The 17,882-nt window shown below is 33.4% G+C and overlaps 1 pseudogene; it reads left to right on the forward strand.

Moving 5' to 3' along the window:
* Positions 1–16,636: 16,636 nt before the first annotated feature.
* On the forward strand, positions 16,637–17,237 carry LOC105478030 (leydig cell tumor 10 kDa protein homolog pseudogene; annotated as a pseudogene).
* The last annotated feature ends 645 nt before the right edge of the window (positions 17,238–17,882 follow it).

Below are 17,882 nucleotides of genomic sequence, written 5' to 3' on the forward strand. Positions count from 1 at the left end.
TTCTTTTAACATTTAACAGTAAATATCAAGTACTAGGAACCACTGTACAGTTAAAAGCAAGAGTCCTGTTTAGGAGAAGCTTGTGCTCTATTGAGTGCTGTGTAAATTAATAAAGAGGTAAATACCAGATTATGATAAGTATTATATTGAAAGTTAAATAGCCTATTACATGAGATTGGACTTTAAATAGATTGGCCAATTGAAGTAACCTGAAAATAATGGTCACAACAGTAAGGACATGGTCAAACAAAGATTCAGAAAAAGATATTCCAGGTAAAGGGTATAGTTTGTTCAAAAGATAAAATGTAGAAACTAGCTGTGTAGCCTCATGGAATTAGAAAAACAAAAATTTTCAGGTGAGTTGAGTAAGATGGTGTGGTAGGTAAAAGGAAGATTATGGAAAGATTCAGAAGGTGCCAATTATATGAATCTTGATGGGAAAGGAGACTGTATTCTTGTGTTTATTATTATTATTACTTTACACAGGTATTACATTACTTGACTTATATATGTTTTTCTAAATGTGAGTTTGCTATTTTGAGAATATATCATAAGGAAGTAATCAATAGTGGAATCAGGAAAACAGGAGTTACTGTTTTGCTTTATGCAAGAGATAACAATAGTTATGACTACAATGGCACTGGAGAGAGATACATATGGGATAGGGTTAGAGAAGCAGAGTAATTAAAGAGAATGCCCATATTTTTGTTTGAATAAAGAGTTGAAATTATTTACAGTCTGAGAAAGGTATACATTTGCGAGAACACAAGAAGAGATAAAGAGTCCTCTTTAAAACATGCTAAATTTGAGATAAATATTAGGCAATAATGTGATGTGCTCTATTAGGTAATTAGATATAAGAATCTGGAGTTCCAGGGAGAAATTAGAGCCAAAGATACAGATTTAGGAATCACTCACACATAGACTTTATTTAAAGCCATACATTATTTACAGCCGACTAGGTACTTCCTAGATAACAAATCATGGAAACAAATTATTTGTCATAACTTGGAAACAAATACACTCTGAAACAAGGAGACAAGACATTATTTCATGTAATGCTACATATTCCTCCTTCTCCCCACCTTTACCACTTTCTCTTTCTCCTGACTTCCTCCCATTTCATTCTCTCTCTCTAGCTCTTTCTCTGTATTTGCATCACTATACCAATTTCCACTTTTAGCTTTAAAGCAAATTGCTCTATTCAATGAGTATATCCTATTTGCCAACACCATATTGATTCCCATACTTTTGTAATTAGCTTGTTATCTGGCAATACAAGGCCTCTAGTTTTTGTTGTCTTCAAAACCATTTTCGCTATCTTATTTCTTCATAGTTTCATACCAATTTTAAAATTAGCTTGTCAATTTTTACAAATTAATAGTATAGGTTTTTCATAGCTTTTGTTATATTAATTCTTAGGTACTTGACATATTTGATATCATCTAAATGGATATATTTTATCAATATATACATTAAAATAAATGTTTAAGCTATTACTTTAGTTGATGAGACTATTACTTAAAAGTGTTCAAAAATAGCCTGGTAAAGAAACAAACAAAAACTAAAACAGAGCCTGAAGCATGTAGCAAAGGTATTTACTCAGTGAAGTCATTTTAATGTATTGCCATCCCTTCTTTTAATGAGCAAACCTCATTCTTCGACCTAATTTGTGCAGTGCCCAGAACTTGGATATTTACCTATTTCTACTGAAATTAAAAAAAAAAAAATCAACTTCATTAGAGACAAATTGGAAAAATCCAGTAAAGTAAGTAAAACATCCTATATCATAAAATGTAATAGCTTACTATTTAAATATAATACTTTCTAATATTTTCTACTTATTTTTATTCTGATGCATTTTTCTGTTTTTTTATCACTACTAAAGTATTTTTCAACTTGATGTATAAATGCTCCAATATCTGTATTACACTTGGGTAAATCCTTGAAAAACCTATCTGAGAACATGTATCAGTACAGACTGACTCACTAGGAAATGAAACAAAAATGCAAATGTCCCTCAGCTTTAAAGGTTTGCCTGAATTATCTATCAAATCTCAACTCACAGTTTTAATATCTATGTAAGACACTTCATCCACAATATCCTAAAATTCCCTTGCTTCTAGATATCCACTTCATTACTCATGACTATGTGAAGACATTCATTTTCCTGTTAACCAGGTGACATATTACCTAGAGAATAGAGAAGATAAACATTAAACTTTTTGAATGTCAGCAAGTGTCAAGTCAGAAAGCAAACAAAGTTCAGAACATAAGAGTATAAGAAATTATATAGTTAACTGGAAACAGTGTCCTCTGGGGAAAAGAAAGGTTTGGCAGTGCCATTGCATACTTTTTGTCCTCATTCCCATAGCCCTGCCACTGGCAGATTGCCTTGATGCCTGTCATCTGCTTTTGATCTTTCCCCCATTAGTGTACAGGATAGATGAAAATCAGGCAACATTCCATCTGGAATTTGTTGAGACACTTTCTTCTATGTCGAGGTAGAATGGTAAGGACTTGGCAATAATATTGACAAAATATGAGAAGTCTTACATCTTTGATTGGCTTTCAGCCATCACAACCACAACCTCCACCACTGTGTTATAAATTTTGGATGCAGCTATCTAACAGAAGGCTAACTGAGATTATGAAGAGACAACTGTTTGGCTCATTATAAAGTCAGATGTGTTCTTTGGCATTTGAGTGGACAGCAGAGACTTTGACATTAACACATGGCTCATTAGGAATGAATTTGAGCTTGGCCTTTTGCTAAACTTAAAACAAAATATCTAATATAGAGAAGCAACTCCTTGAAAATGCTGAAACAATCTCCTAAACATACAGAGCTGTAATTTAAAATGAAGGCACCATACCTCTAGGCATTTACCATTAAGAGTATAGTGTGCATCTTAAAATTGTGAAGAAAACAATGAAACAGCACAAGGTCATGTTCCTTTTATCTTTCTTGTTCCTAGTGACAAATACACTGACTTTTCCTGTTCCACCTAATTGTTGTCATGTTCTAGAACAGGAAATCTTGTAGTATCACGATAGGGTCATGTTTACAGCATTACCTAGTAGTTAATGGTTAGTTACCATTTTTATGATAAATTTGATGTTACTATTCCGTTAATTAAATTTACGCTAAGCTGGAACTTGAGACATAAAGAAGTTTATTACTTTAGATATACAAAGCAAAATTATTCTTTGATTTTGAGACAGCTTAGCAGTGTGTACTGAAAACAATGTGTGTACTAACTATAGGCACAAATTACTTATTTAACTTACAGGGTTGGTCAGTTTTGCATTTATTCTAACCCGCATAATTTTGTACTCCAAATACTTTCTACAAAAAATACAAAGTATTTCATTTTAAAAAGAATTCAAATATCATTTTCATTTAATTTTGAACAAGACTATGTTGTAATCTGTTTTTCGGCTCTAAGAATTTAAATTGTAAACAAATAAATGCTGCTTTCATAATTTATGCACATCAAAAACATACACCGAGTCAACTGAGAATAATGTGTCTGCCAGTCCTGTCAGTTATGATGAAAATTACAAATTCCTTATACTTTGAGCTATGTTTGTAGAAGCAAATATGATGCCCAAGGAAAGAACAGATCTATCAAATATTTCATGGACAGCATGACATGACTAAAAGTCTCAGAACTTGAGTAATGCTGAAATGCAGAAAATGGGTTTATGGAGCTTTAAATTTGGAAGACTTTAAATGATAAAAAGTGCTACCAAGTGTCCATAAAACAAACAAACAAACAAATAAAATAGGAGACAAAATTTATCTAAGCAAAAATGTTTAGTTTGAGACTGACCAGCATCTGTGACTCTGCTGCTGCTTATTACTGGTAGAGCCTCTAACAAGAAATATGACATACTGGAAATAATGGGACATTCTGTTAGAGGTAGGTGGACTAAGAATATGGCAGAACTTTTCTAAGGGTCTCCCTGTTTTGTGTCTAACCAAAATACACCCTAACCAGAAGGAATTGATGATTCTGTTTACTTCTTGTATGCCTTCAATGCTCCTTGTGTTGGTTAATACTGAGGGTCCACTTGATTGGATTGAAGGATGCAAAGTATTGATCATGGGTGTGTCTGTCAGGGTGTTGCCAAAAGAGATTAGCATTTAAGTCAGCGGGCTGGGAAATCAAGAACCACCGTTAACCTGGGTGGGTACCATCTAATCAACTGCTAGCCTGGCCAGAACATGAAGCAGGCAGAAAAATGTGAAAAGGCTAGACTGGCTTAGCCTCCCGACTAACATTTCTCTCCCCTGCTGGATGCGCCCTGCCCTTGAATGTCAGACTCCAAGTTCCTCAGCTTTGGGACTTGGACTGTCTTCCCTTCTCCTCAGCTTGCAGATGGCCTGTTTTGGGACCTTGTGATTGTGTGAGTTAATACAATTTTAAAAACTCCTCTCTCTATATTTAAATAAAATATATATGATATATATCATATACATTATATATAACATATATATGATATATAGCATATACATCATATATATCCTATTAGTTCTGTCCCTCTAGAGAACCCTAATACATTCCTTATATTTAGAAGGCATTTGAATATTTTTAAGTGACTAACATTTCTTTTAAATTATTTTATTTTTTAATAAATTTTCTGAAAGAAAAAAATATGTGTGGTTGAGCCTGCATAAATAAGATTCCAAAATATAAAATGAAATTAATTGCATAGTGAATAGCACTGACTAGGAAGCAGGACAAGTGCTTTCTAGTGTAAATAGAGACAAACTATTTAAACCAAGTCTCAAAAAAAAATGTAAAAAGAAGAGAATTGTATTTGTGTTTCCAAATTTCAAACTTGTCAACAGCAAAACAGAAAACTTATAAAAACACCTTACAGAAATTGTAAATATAGGAAGTTTGGGAGGATTGTATATATTTAGAAGAACTAGCTTTGAAAATAATATCTTGAAAGAATTTATAAAATTTACTGACAGCCTAAATTCTCAGTAGAAAGTACACCTTTTGAAAATATAAATTTGGTTTTGTGGAGCAAAAACATATATCTTAACTGAATAAGTGGAAAAACTTACATTTCCTTATGTTTATTGTTTTAAAGGATCATGATCATCCACAGAATTCAGAGAAATCTGAGTTTTCATGGCTAAAGTTCCAAGTGTCCTGACATCAGATGTGTGCTGAGTATAAAACTATTTAGAATTTTCTGAAGAATTAGTCATTTTGTGAGATTCTGGATCTTTCTGACCAACTTGGATCATTCTTCATTGAATAAATATGTCTTTTATAAACAAAGGAAACATTCTGATTTGACCCCACTTTGCATAGGCAGATGCGTCTGTTTTGCTTGTTGTATGGGAAAAGCACGAGGAAATAAACAGCTTGAAAACTCACCTGGCCCAATTATTTTAAATAGAATCGCTTGGATTTGGAGGATAGAGAGCAAAGCCAGAAAAAGAGAGCACTAGAACAAGAGAGAACTAGAACAAGCGAGTGAGTGAGTGAGAGAGAGAATATACAACTAAAAATGGTTTTTCTAACTGTGACCTGTAAGCTGGGTAAAGATTTATAAACCATTGAATATATGTATAAGGATATTTGTTTTGAAAAATGCAATAATCTGCTGTTATTTGGCAAATGTCCATTCAGTTCCCAGCATAGAACCAGGATGAAGACAGTGTCAACTATCTCATTTGTAAAAACAACAATGACAAGCAACATGGATTTGAGGAATGATCATTTAGAAATGTCATTTCTATAAAATTCAGCAGATAACTGTATTTCATTGAAAAAATCTTTTTATGATTATGGAGATTGTATCCCCTTCACCCCAAGTTATTTAGTTACATTTAGATTACTGAAATTAACATTCACTTAAAAAATTAATAAATCCCCCTATTTTTCTTCGTAAATAATGCATATGTAACCTATGTGGCACTAAGAAAAATTGAATTCTCAAATAAATTAGGCTTTTCACATTTCTCAAAAGAGTATCCACATTTACTGCAGGGCAGCCCAGAACTGCCTACTGCAATAACTGAACTCATATACCTCGAGTGCTTGAAAAATGGCTCAAAATTTACTGCACTCCTTACCTAGCCATCTCTTGATCTTTTTCCATCATCAAAATACACATAAACATGTCTGCTAATAAGTTTCAGAAAAAAATATCCTGCTTATCACAGATCCCAAGGTGTATAAGCAAGTTAAGAAACTTAAAATGATATGGGATTATATACATACATGACTAGTAACCTTTTTCAAAATTATTATCACTGTTTAGTAATAGTTTATTGTACCTATTTGTTCCTACCTGTATTCTCTTCTTTCTTGCCAGTTCTATCAATACTCCAATGACTGCGATTAAGAAGACATAAAATGACTTGAAAAAATAGTCCTTCAGAGTTGTGTCATGTGTATGATTGCTTCTCAAAAGGAAAAGGTGAAGCTAATTCTCCTCACACAGGATATAATTCGGATTTTGAGCTTGAGGCCCTGATCTGTACTAGGCTACCATATTCATTTTCATCTGTGAAGGCTTCAATTATAAGTATATGGTAGGAGAAATTGTGATCAGTTTTATATCTTCCCATACATTCGCTGCATTCTTTTTGCTTGTTCTTGACAATACGTCTGATCTGTTAGAATTAAATTAGAGGAAAATCTTTATCCTCATCATTTCTCTAACAAGGGACATTTTAAATAGATTTTGGTTACTGTTGAAACTGTAAGAACTGACCTCTGAATGTCCTGAAGGAGAAAGCTCTCATTCATTGCCAGAAAAGGTCTCTTAGGGATCTTCCTACTTCTATTTGGCTGGATTTCTGAGACTGAGAATTTTTGTACACCACAGAGAAGGTTATCCCTCCTGGTATAATCATCCTATCAAACAGTCATTTATCCTGAACAATGCTGTGCTGCTGCCTACATTTAGTCTCATAGTGAGAATAAAGTTATTTCTCATGAAATCCCTTAATAGATATCTCTACAACTACTTTTTTTATTGTAAATAAGATGCTAGGTAGTAATAAAACATGATAAGAAGTAAAATGCATTAATGCTCTTGTTAAATCTCAAGATGGTGTTGTACCTTAAACCAACATTTTTCAAAACAGGTTTCTTACATTTAAATAGATATAACTCAAAATTATTTTATTTAATAATTTGACTTTCATGAGTATGTGAAATAAATGACAAAGAAAGAATTAAGGAAATGTTGATTTTAAGCATTAGGTAGACTGCCTGAATTTATAATATAGTACCATAAGAAGAGCTGGAGAGAAATTATTATTTCTCTATGAACTATAGTTCACAATTTAGTGAAGAATCACATCTGATATTTGAACACAGCATTTGAAAACTCCATCAACAAAAAGGAAATCATCAAGAAGAAAGACAGAGGGACTTTTTTCATTTTAATATCAGAATAGATTTGGATAAATTTAATGTCTTTATCTCAGAATTTTGTTTGTAATATGCAAAGTGTCAAACAACTCCCTTTTTTCCATAGCAAAATGATTGAAGCCTTTCACAAATTTGTGTATATAAAGTGGCCAGATATATTTGAAAGATGTATTTATCTTTTGATCAGATTTAGCCAAAACTGCAAAATAGGTAAATTTTTCATTGAACTCTTCACTCTTCACTCAGCTTTTCCCTCTTATATGCTATATCACATCTTCCAGAACAACACCCATCATGTGTCCTCTAAGTCTCTTCCCTTCTAGTCATATTAAGGAAAACTGATAAACACATTTAGATCAGATTTTGATATTTCAATATTTTAATTCTTATTTCCTCATTTACTTATTATAAATGCTATGGAAGAAACTGATAATTTCTACTGTATTGTCCACTTCTTCCTGGAATGTTTCCCAGCCTCTGTTGCAAGGAAGTATAGACATGACTGATTACTATCCAGAAATGGTCATGGGAGTACCATGTGTGACTTTCAGGCATGGACCATGAAGCCATTTGTGGTGTTTTTCCTTCTGGAAGGGTAGCCTGAAAATGCTCATATTGACCTTGGAGGTCACACATCAACAAAAGCAGAGACTCCATCAGTCTGCATTATTGCATTATCATGTAGAAAACAATACTCGCTGCTTAGCTGAAACATCTTTCTTTGGACAGTTACACAGAAAGTCATAAAAATATATTCTGTTTGATTCATTATCTGTCTATATGTTTCAGTATAGCCCATGATCATTTTCTCTTAAGATCCATAAGATGTTACTCCTCAGAAATCTGCTAAATGTTGTCATATAGTAAGACAAACCAGATTGTTTCCTATTTTTTGTGATTTATTGTTGCCTAAGTACCAATAGAACTCTTTCTTTATCTTAGCAATATCTAAAAGCAAAGATCCCCCAAATTTCCATAGGATACATTTATACTCAGTTGCTTTAATAATGATATAAAGATATCAACTAACAACTCCTCTTGGAAAAAATAAGCCATTTAATCTGGAGGTTGAGTTTTTATCTAATTATTGTATTACATTTTTATGTTTTTAAATAATTTTCAGGTGCACCAATTATGTATATATTGTAACATCTTTGCCCCACATCTTTATCTATTACTATTACCATCTCTTCAGTTACATTTATTTATTTATTTATTTTAATTTAATCTACTGCAAATTGGAGGATTTTTCAAACATAACATTCCTCTCATAACTCTCTTTTCAGGTGAATTCTTTATAATCCTTACTGCTTTTAATTTACTTTTTCTATGTTTTTCTTTAAACCTTCATTATTTCACTAGAAGGGAAAAAATAAATAAGAAATCAATGTTTATTATTTCATATGACTGTATTCTTTTTTCTTGGCTATCAAATATTGCTCATTGACTATTTTTTAAGAAACATATTCTCTCTTTTATAACAGGGAATCTCATTCTTTTTTTATTATATAAAATTTCTGCATATATGATTTTTACCATTTTATTTGTTATATTAATTACCTCTAACTTACCCTCTAACTTATCCAGGGCTAAATTTTGTGATGTGCTTTTCTTACCATTAATAATATATAGCTAAAGAATCTCTCCAGAACAGTAATTTACCTAAAGATAATATGTTTAATGAATTAGGGACTAACCTGAAGGCAATCAGAAAAAAAAGATTCATTTTTAAGAAAGACTATTGGTAGAGAGAAAGAATGTGTGTGTGTGTGTATGTGTATACATATATATTTATTTAATTCTACCAATTGTAGATATTATATTATATACATATAAATATATATATATATATATAAAATTCTTCTCTGTTATGCAAAAACTACAAAATTTTGTGAAATGGCTTGAATATCTGTAGGTTTTGGTATCCACAAGGGGTCCTGGAGTCAATCTTCCATGGATACTGAGGAACAACTGTATACACACACACACACACATACACACAAACACATGGTACATACAGTATATATGTATATGTACACACATATATACACACAGTACATATATGTGTACATCTATATGTACACAAATATAAGTGCACACATATAAGTTGTGTGTGTGTGTGTGTGTGTATATATATATATATACACATTTGCCCCTCTGCATCCATAGAGGATTGGTTCTAGGATCTCCATTGGATACTAAAACCTACAGATATTCAAGTCCCTTTTGTAAAATTTTGTAGTTTTGCATTTAACCTATGCATATCTTCCCATATACTTTAAATCGTCTTTAGATTAATTATAATACCAAATACAATATAAATGCTATGTAAATCATTGTTATCCTGTATTGTTTAGAGAAGACTGAAAAGAAAAGTACATGCTCAATATAGACACAACTATCTATTTTTTCTTTTGAATATTTTTCAATCTAAGGTCGGTTGAATCCACTGATGCAGAACCAGGGATATGGAGAGTCAACTGTATCTGGGACTATAGTTCCACTAGATAGAACTGTAGGGCAGATATGGCTAATGAACATAACACACAGAGAAGCCATTCTTGTTTTCTGCAGCACAAATTCCTAACTCAAACCAATGACCTGAAGTTAACATGGGACTGGCAAAAAAACATGGTATAGTGCTCTAAACATGTGGAACCATTTCTTTTAAAATAAATTTTATGAGGTACTAGGTTCTCATCTAATTTGACCCTTGTAAAACTGATTCCATCAATTTTACAGGCATATCCAATGCAAACCATTTAGGAAGAATATCTTCATTTTCAATTAGGTTTCTTAGACATACTTTGGAAAATAACAGAGGAAAAACATTTAAATACAAATTTTGTACATACATTCATTTTCCAAATTGTAAAACAAAATCAAGCAGGTCATTTAATAAGAGAGACCAGAAACATTAATTATTGAAGGGCTTTTTTGTGTCCCAGAAACATTTTGATGGTACAAAAGAGTACAGACAATTTGAAGTGTGAAAATACACTGAGGAATGTATTATGTAGGTTTTTTGAACTGACCTAAGAAATTTGATATATCTTTTATATACATATATACAAATATGTATATGAGTCCAAGACTGGTACATACCTCTAGATTTTGAAGAAGAAAGTTAGAAACCATTTTTAAGAATATTGGTAGAGAGACCAGAAAATTATCTTGAAATAATCCAAGTGTATTAGTCCTTTCTCAGGTCCCTGTGAAGAAATACCCAGGACTGGGTAATTTACAAAGAAAAGAAGAGGTTTAATTGACTCACATTTTCACATTGTTGGGAAATTTAAAATTTAAAATCATGGAAGAAGGCACCTCTTCACAGGGGCAGGAGAGAGAATGGGTGCAAGCAGGGGAAATGCCAGACACCTATAAAACCATCAGATCTCATTAGAACTCACTCATTATCATAACAGCATGGAGGAATCGGTTGGGGTCCACATGTTTCCTAAACAAAGGAATGAACACACAAGACAACACAGGACGAGACAAACATGGTGGCCGCCCCGAATGGCACGCTCTGTTTTATTTTATACAGTCGGTTGTGGAATGTTGCCAAGTCACAAGACACGTGTTGTTTTTCTGACCTTTTCCTGACTTTCTGGTTTCTCAAGATGTTTACACATTAACCAGTCCCCAGGGTCTGCTGTTTGCAGCTGACTCCTTTGTCCTCCCTGTTTGCAGGGAAGGAACACCGTGCTTTGTTTGCAAGAGCAGGACTTATCGGGAACATCTCCTTTGCGAGCACGTAGTCCCCTACAGGAAACTGCCCCCATGATCCAATCACATCCCAATAGGTCCCCCCCATGACACATGGGGACTATGGGAACTGTAATTCAAGATAAGATTTGCGTGGGGACACAGCCAAACCATATCATTCTGACCCTTGCCCTTCCCAAATCTCATGTCCTCACATTTCAAAACAAAATCATCCCTTCCCAATAGTTTCCCGTAGTCTTAATTCATTCCCGCATTAACTAAAAGTCCAAGTCCTAAGTCTCATCTGAGACAAGGCAAGTTCCTTCCACCTATGAGCCTGTAAAATCAAAAGCAAGTTAGTTATATCCTAGATACAATGGGGATACAGGCATTGGATGAATGCACACATTTCAAATGGAAGAAATTGGCCAAAATGAAGAAGCTACAGGTCCCATAAAAGTCTGAAATCCAATAACGCAGTCATTAGCCTTTAAATGATCTCCTTTGACTTCATGTCTCACATTCAGGTCACACTTATGCAAGGGGTGGTTTCCCATGGCTTTGGGCAGCTCCAAAGACTGGAATGATATGGCTTGGCTGTGTCTCTTTGGTGATAACATTCCTCCCTCTGGAACTAAGACCTTTAGGCCAGCAGAACACAATGTTGTGGAAACAGGAAGCAAAAATTTTGCTAGAGGGTCATGAGGTGTGCCATTTCCACTCTAAGTAAAAGCTAATTCGTGATCATTTTAACACTGGCAGTGGAATAGAGTGGAAAATCTGTATTCAAGAACAGGTTCTATATTGGATTTGAAGAAATGACTATAGAAATGTCTATGAATTTGAGCTATGGTGAGAAAGAAAAATAGAGATGAGAGTAAGTGATAATGGAATGTGTTGACAGGAGAATTTACATATATTGTATAATATCTTGGAAGGGTAAACCATAAATCTTATAATAGTTTGAGTTGAAGTAATTCTGAATGGGAATTCAATATGAAAATATTTGTATGAACTTTCATAAATGTAATTGATAGTTCCCAGCTAAAAAACCTAAAATTATCAGCTAATAATATTCTGTTAAAATTTGTCAAGTAAGGCTTTAACTAAGCATATAAATTAATCAAGTTAAACATGGCTAGGAAGCCCAGCATTTGACATGTGGGTAAGGGAGCATGACTTACAAAGGGAAGAATTGTCAGAAATGTTGTAAGAGAGACAGGTGCTATCAGAAGAAATAAACTGCAGAAGCTAATGGAGAACATATTATGAAACACGGAATATGGACAACACTATCAAATGCTGCATATAGATAAATTTGCAAAGATAGAAATTTCTATACACCAACAAAAATAATTTTAGGTAAGCCAGAAAGTGTAAGTAAGCCTATATCAAACATTTTGATGGTACAAAAGAGTACAGATAATAACAAGAGAATGAGTGAAAAAGTTTGATTAATGGCCAGACATTAATGTTTTAGGAAATGTATGACATTGAAGAAGCTGAGAAACTAAGCATAAAACATCATTTCAAGATAATATAAATATGGAATAAAGAATAATTTTTAAATAAAATGTGAGATTAAATATTTTTCTTGCTTTTTAAAAATTTTATAAGAATGCTGGTAGAGAGGGAACAAAGGATCAGAGAGAAAAAGACAAAAGGAAAAAGAGACAGAGAGATAGTAACAAAGGTAAGAAGGGGTGCATAATTCATGACAAAGACTTATAAAAGGCAAAAAAAAAAGACCCATGAGATTTGAAAAATGATAGGTATTTCAGTCTCTTTGATAGAATGGAAAAGGGAAGTTTTAGATGTGTTTAGAAAGTAAAGAGGATGGTGGTGTGTGTGAATGTGTGTGTTTGTTCTACCACTATTTTCAATCTCTAAAATATGAGGAATGAATATTGCCTTTAAAAGGGAATGCAGTGCTACTACAGACTTAAAACTGTTTTCTGCAAATTTTTGCATAAGTTTCCTGCCATAACATAAACCTTTATCTTAGATAAAGATAAGCTAAGGATCCTATGCTTAGACTCCAGTTATGTTAAAATTATAGATTTGTAACGATACTTTGTCTTCAAGGTATGGTTGCATGTATACTCTTATCTAGCAATATCAACCAATGTTAAAGAAATAAAGTTGATAATGAATGGCATGTTTCATTCAATGTTTAGAATGGTCAGAGTTTAAGGATGAAAATGAGGTTGAGATAATTGATAGTGGTGAGGAAAAAGGGTTGGAAATAAATCTGGAACCCTGGGTTATGCGGTTCTTACTCTGAGAGCTATTATTCTACCTAAAAACCATAGTGAAAAATTCCTGCATGAATATGTTTTCTTATACTGAAATGTCTTAGTCTCTTTATCTATGCTTTGCATCTTCCTGCATTGTCACAGAAATTAATAGGCATTCTTTCATCCATGTCTAAATGTGTTACCTCTGTGTTCTTTGAATTGTCTTTCTTCTCCATAACAGTGGCACAGGAACCTCCTTCTCTTGTTTTTTTTTTTTTTTTCTATTCTCACAGACATTTCAAAATTTTTGTCCTCCACTAATTTTTGCATGTGGTTTCAGGTATTCACAGACAGTTCCTTTATATTTTCTTTCTCTTTACCTTCAAGTCAACATAAGCATTCTATCTATCTTGTCAGAAATATCCTTCTATCTTGATAGAAATATCATATTTTCAAAGACATAGTTTCATTGAAACTATTTTCAAAGAAATTGATTCTTTCAAAATATTGATCACATACATACCCCCTCTTTATTTAGTCTTCTTCTGACATCACTGTATTTCAGAAATAAAATTAAATTACAAAGTAAACTCTGATCATTTTGGCACTTTCCATCATCCTTGACCTCTAGTAGTTGTTTAACCTGACTACGTATGGCAGCCAGCATCTCCCCTAGTGATACCTACCTGCTGGCATTTATACTTTTGTGTAGCCTCTTTCCAGACTGTAACTGCATTGATCTGTATGACCACTACAATATGGTAGAAATGATGACATGTTACTATTGAGACTATTACGATACACATTAACTCTGGGAGAAGCCAGCCGCTATGTTGTGAACAGTGCTATAGAGAAGCCTGCTTGGTAATGGTCTAACATTTCTATCAAATTCTATTTTATTTTTTGCTAGCACTTACAATCTAAATTTTCTTGTGCATTTATTTCTATAAGTCTATTATCTGTCACCCTACTAGATTACATTGTCCAGAACAGCAGAAAATTTTATTATTTTTTATCACTGTAATTCAAAACCTAGAACAGTATCTGGCATAGAGTAGTTAAAGAAATGCTTATTGAATAAAAGAGTTTAGATGTGTCATCCTCAGAGAAGCAAATATAAGAAAGTATTATTACCCATTCCCCCATGTCCCACAAGAAAAGCATGGTGAGTTTAAATGTGGCAATCACATTTCACTAACATTGCATAAGTAAAATTACATTCAATAAATAAAAGCTTACACATAATTATTTTGATGAAGTTTATTTAAAATTATTCCCTGGTTATTAGCCACTTTGATGCCCTTAGTATATATATTATTTTGACACTGACATTCCATTTCAGAATGTTTAAATGATTTCTTTATTATTTTCCCAAATAACTGCCTCCATGTTTCGCTAACATATATTCTTGTTGACAACACCACCATATTCACTTCACAGTTCTCACAGCTGAAGGGAAGAAAAGGAATCAGCTTGCCATACCACAATCCCAATATCTCTCAAAGAAACCAGTGTTTTAGTACTTGACATCTAGACATTGATTTGGCCCCGTGTGGCTTATAGTAGATTAAATCAACAAGGCTTTCTGTAAGTGAAAATCTCTGATCTGTTGATTTTTCTTGTAGAATCAAGGAGACCATGGTCTACTGATGCATGCTATAGTTTTGTGCAACTTTAAAATTATAGCGAGTATGGCCATCAACATTATCGTTAAGAATATTCATTAATTACACATACATACTTTTCAATAACACTTTTTATCATTGTTTTTGAGTCCTTAGAATTTCTGAAGACACTTTTTACATAAGAATTTAAAAATGCTTATAAAATAAAAAGCTAGTCTTAAAGATCTCAAGTGAGGCCATTGAAATACAAAATCTAAAAGTCATTCCAGAAAAGTCAAGCTTACTATTCTGTAAAAGGTCCAGAATATCTTTAAGATAAAAAGTTAATACATAATAAATACAAGTTATGACCATTTACAATCCTCTTAAAGTCAGAAAATCAAAAAAGAAACTGTGTCACCAAATTTTGTACTTGCATAAATTAATTAACACAGTATAAAGCATGATTTATTAATACTTGTTAAGATTTGCACTAATAGGATGAAAAGAGCTGTTTAGATACTCTAAATGTTTGGTGTTACAATGGCTCTACATTTTTGAAGTCCCTCTCATTTTATTCTGTATCATTTGCTCTGTAATCAGTGGTTAAGTTTGAATTAATTTTCTTTCCCCACAGAATTACTGGAATTGGCACATTTCATTATAACAATGCTATTACATTTATATTCGTTAAGCCCCCTTATAATTTCTACATCCAAGCCTAGTAACTCAGTAGCACTTACAGTTGTATTTGCAACCTGTGTTCCACTTGGAAGTACATGTCCTGAAGCCAGTTTTGTAGAGCTTGATCAACTGAATCACATACCTTTCAGAGGTGAATTTGGATACTACAGTCAAATTTTCACTAAATTATTAAGATGTGCCTTGTCTGTTTTATTAATGTATTATAAGAATTAATTAGTAATAGGTTTTCAATTCCCTTGCCTTGGCTTTATGCAGTTTGTAAGTGATTTCACAGCTTCCAGATAATTAATTCTGCTACTATTCTTTGATCTTTAATCAACATTTCACATTCCTCTGTTTATTTCTAATGGTACCCTGCAGCTTTTAAATTTTCTCTATTCCCACTTTCTTTTCAAGGCCTAAAAGCAAAGCTTAATATTCTAGGTAGAACAACAGGAACAAATCACATGTGCTTCAATCTTAATAGAAAAAAACAAAAATAAATTAACTAACTAAATAAAAATAATTGAAGAGAAAATACACACACACACAAAATTATCCTCTCCTTTTACCAAATCCTTGGAATCTATTTACTACTCTTACTCAGGCTCTCTAAACTTTAACACAAGTTTACAAAATTATAATTTTGTGCTATAAGCTTACCAAATTTACCTATTATAAAAATTTAAAATCTTAAGATAATAATAAATATATAGGTGTGCCCTTGGTTTATAAAATATGTCAAAAAGACTGTGAGATCTAAAACATATGCGAGAATTTGGGGCAGGTTTTTACCTTAAAAGGAAAGAAGCATAAGGTACCCATAATATCCCTACATCCCAACAGTTACCGTTCTACTATGGCTTTGTTTTTAAATAGAAGAGAAAATTACAGTAAATCATTTTGTTTTCTTCTGCAGATAATTAAATATAAAATAGGGATTAATTTTACTAACCAAGATCAAGCATGCTCTAAACAACACACAGCCTCTTCCGCTGCGTGCCGGATCATGGCGCAGCGGCAGCGCAAGTTCCAGGCGCGCAAGCCCGCAAAGAGCAAGACGGTAGCGGCGGCCTCTGAAAAGAATCCGGGCCGAGAAAAGGCGGTCGTGTTATGGCTCCCAAGAAGGCGCGCGTCGTGCAGCAGCAAAAGCTCAAGAAGAACCTAGAAGTCGGAATCCGGAAGAAGATCGAACATGACGTGGCGATGAGAGCCAGCAGCATCCTGCCCAAGAAGCTGGCACTGCTGAAGACTCCGGCCAAGAAGAACGCGGCGGCTGCCGCCACTTCCTCCTCCTCCGTCCTCCGTCCTCCGTCCTCAGCCTTCCTGAGGACGCTGGCCCCAGTGCAGGCCAGCACCCCACCCCTTACCTCCATATGGGATCTTACAAGTGATCCCACAGTCTGCACTGTCAGGAAGAGGACCCCGTCCCCCAGCACTGGACTTCACCTAGAACTTTAGTGGGGGCCAAGGGTGCTGAGAACCCAGCAATGATCAGGAAGATACAGTCACCAACTTCATCTGTCCCCGTGCCCCTTCCCAGGTCCTGCCTCCACAGGTTTAACCCAGAACTATAAACCTGGCTTTGTCAAAAAAAAAAAAAAAAAAGAAAGAAAAAAAGAAAAGAAAAAAAGAAAGAAAAAAAATACAAAACCATTTTACATTAAATCAGGGTTTTTTTAAATGTGGATAATTTGGGTCTTACAGGTAGAAAAATACATTATGCCATATGTTGGAGTTATAAATGTAAAACATACTCTAAATTTATTTAGATATAGAAAAATTCTACTGGTATAGTGTTTTACTAAATGGTAAACGAGCAGTGAGTTTTAAAGTTGACAAATCATTTTTTAAATTAGATAAATGCATTACCTGAATCATAAGTTGATAAAATATAGTGTAAAAACACCCTGATTATGAAACACATCTAATTGGAGATGATGCTAAAATACAAAGACTTGGATTGAAAAAGTTTGGGGCTGAACTCAACCAAGAGACTCATCATGCTGTTATCTAAAATCCCTTAGTTTATTATGAAAAAGAAGTTTCTTTACAAAACTGGTAGAACTATAATATCTAATACATTGTTCAAAATAAAGAAATGACAGTAACAATTTATCAAAATTTACAATTGCCTAGACTTACTATAGCAGCTTATATAAATTGCATTTGATTTTACTCATTTATTTTTTAGACAATATTTGTCTTCATATTTCTGGCTGTATCTATGTCTTAAT

This window comes from Macaca nemestrina, chromosome 7 (genome assembly GCF_043159975.1).
Source record: "Macaca nemestrina isolate mMacNem1 chromosome 7, mMacNem.hap1, whole genome shotgun sequence".
Lineage (NCBI taxonomy): Eukaryota > Metazoa > Chordata > Mammalia > Primates > Cercopithecidae > Macaca > Macaca nemestrina.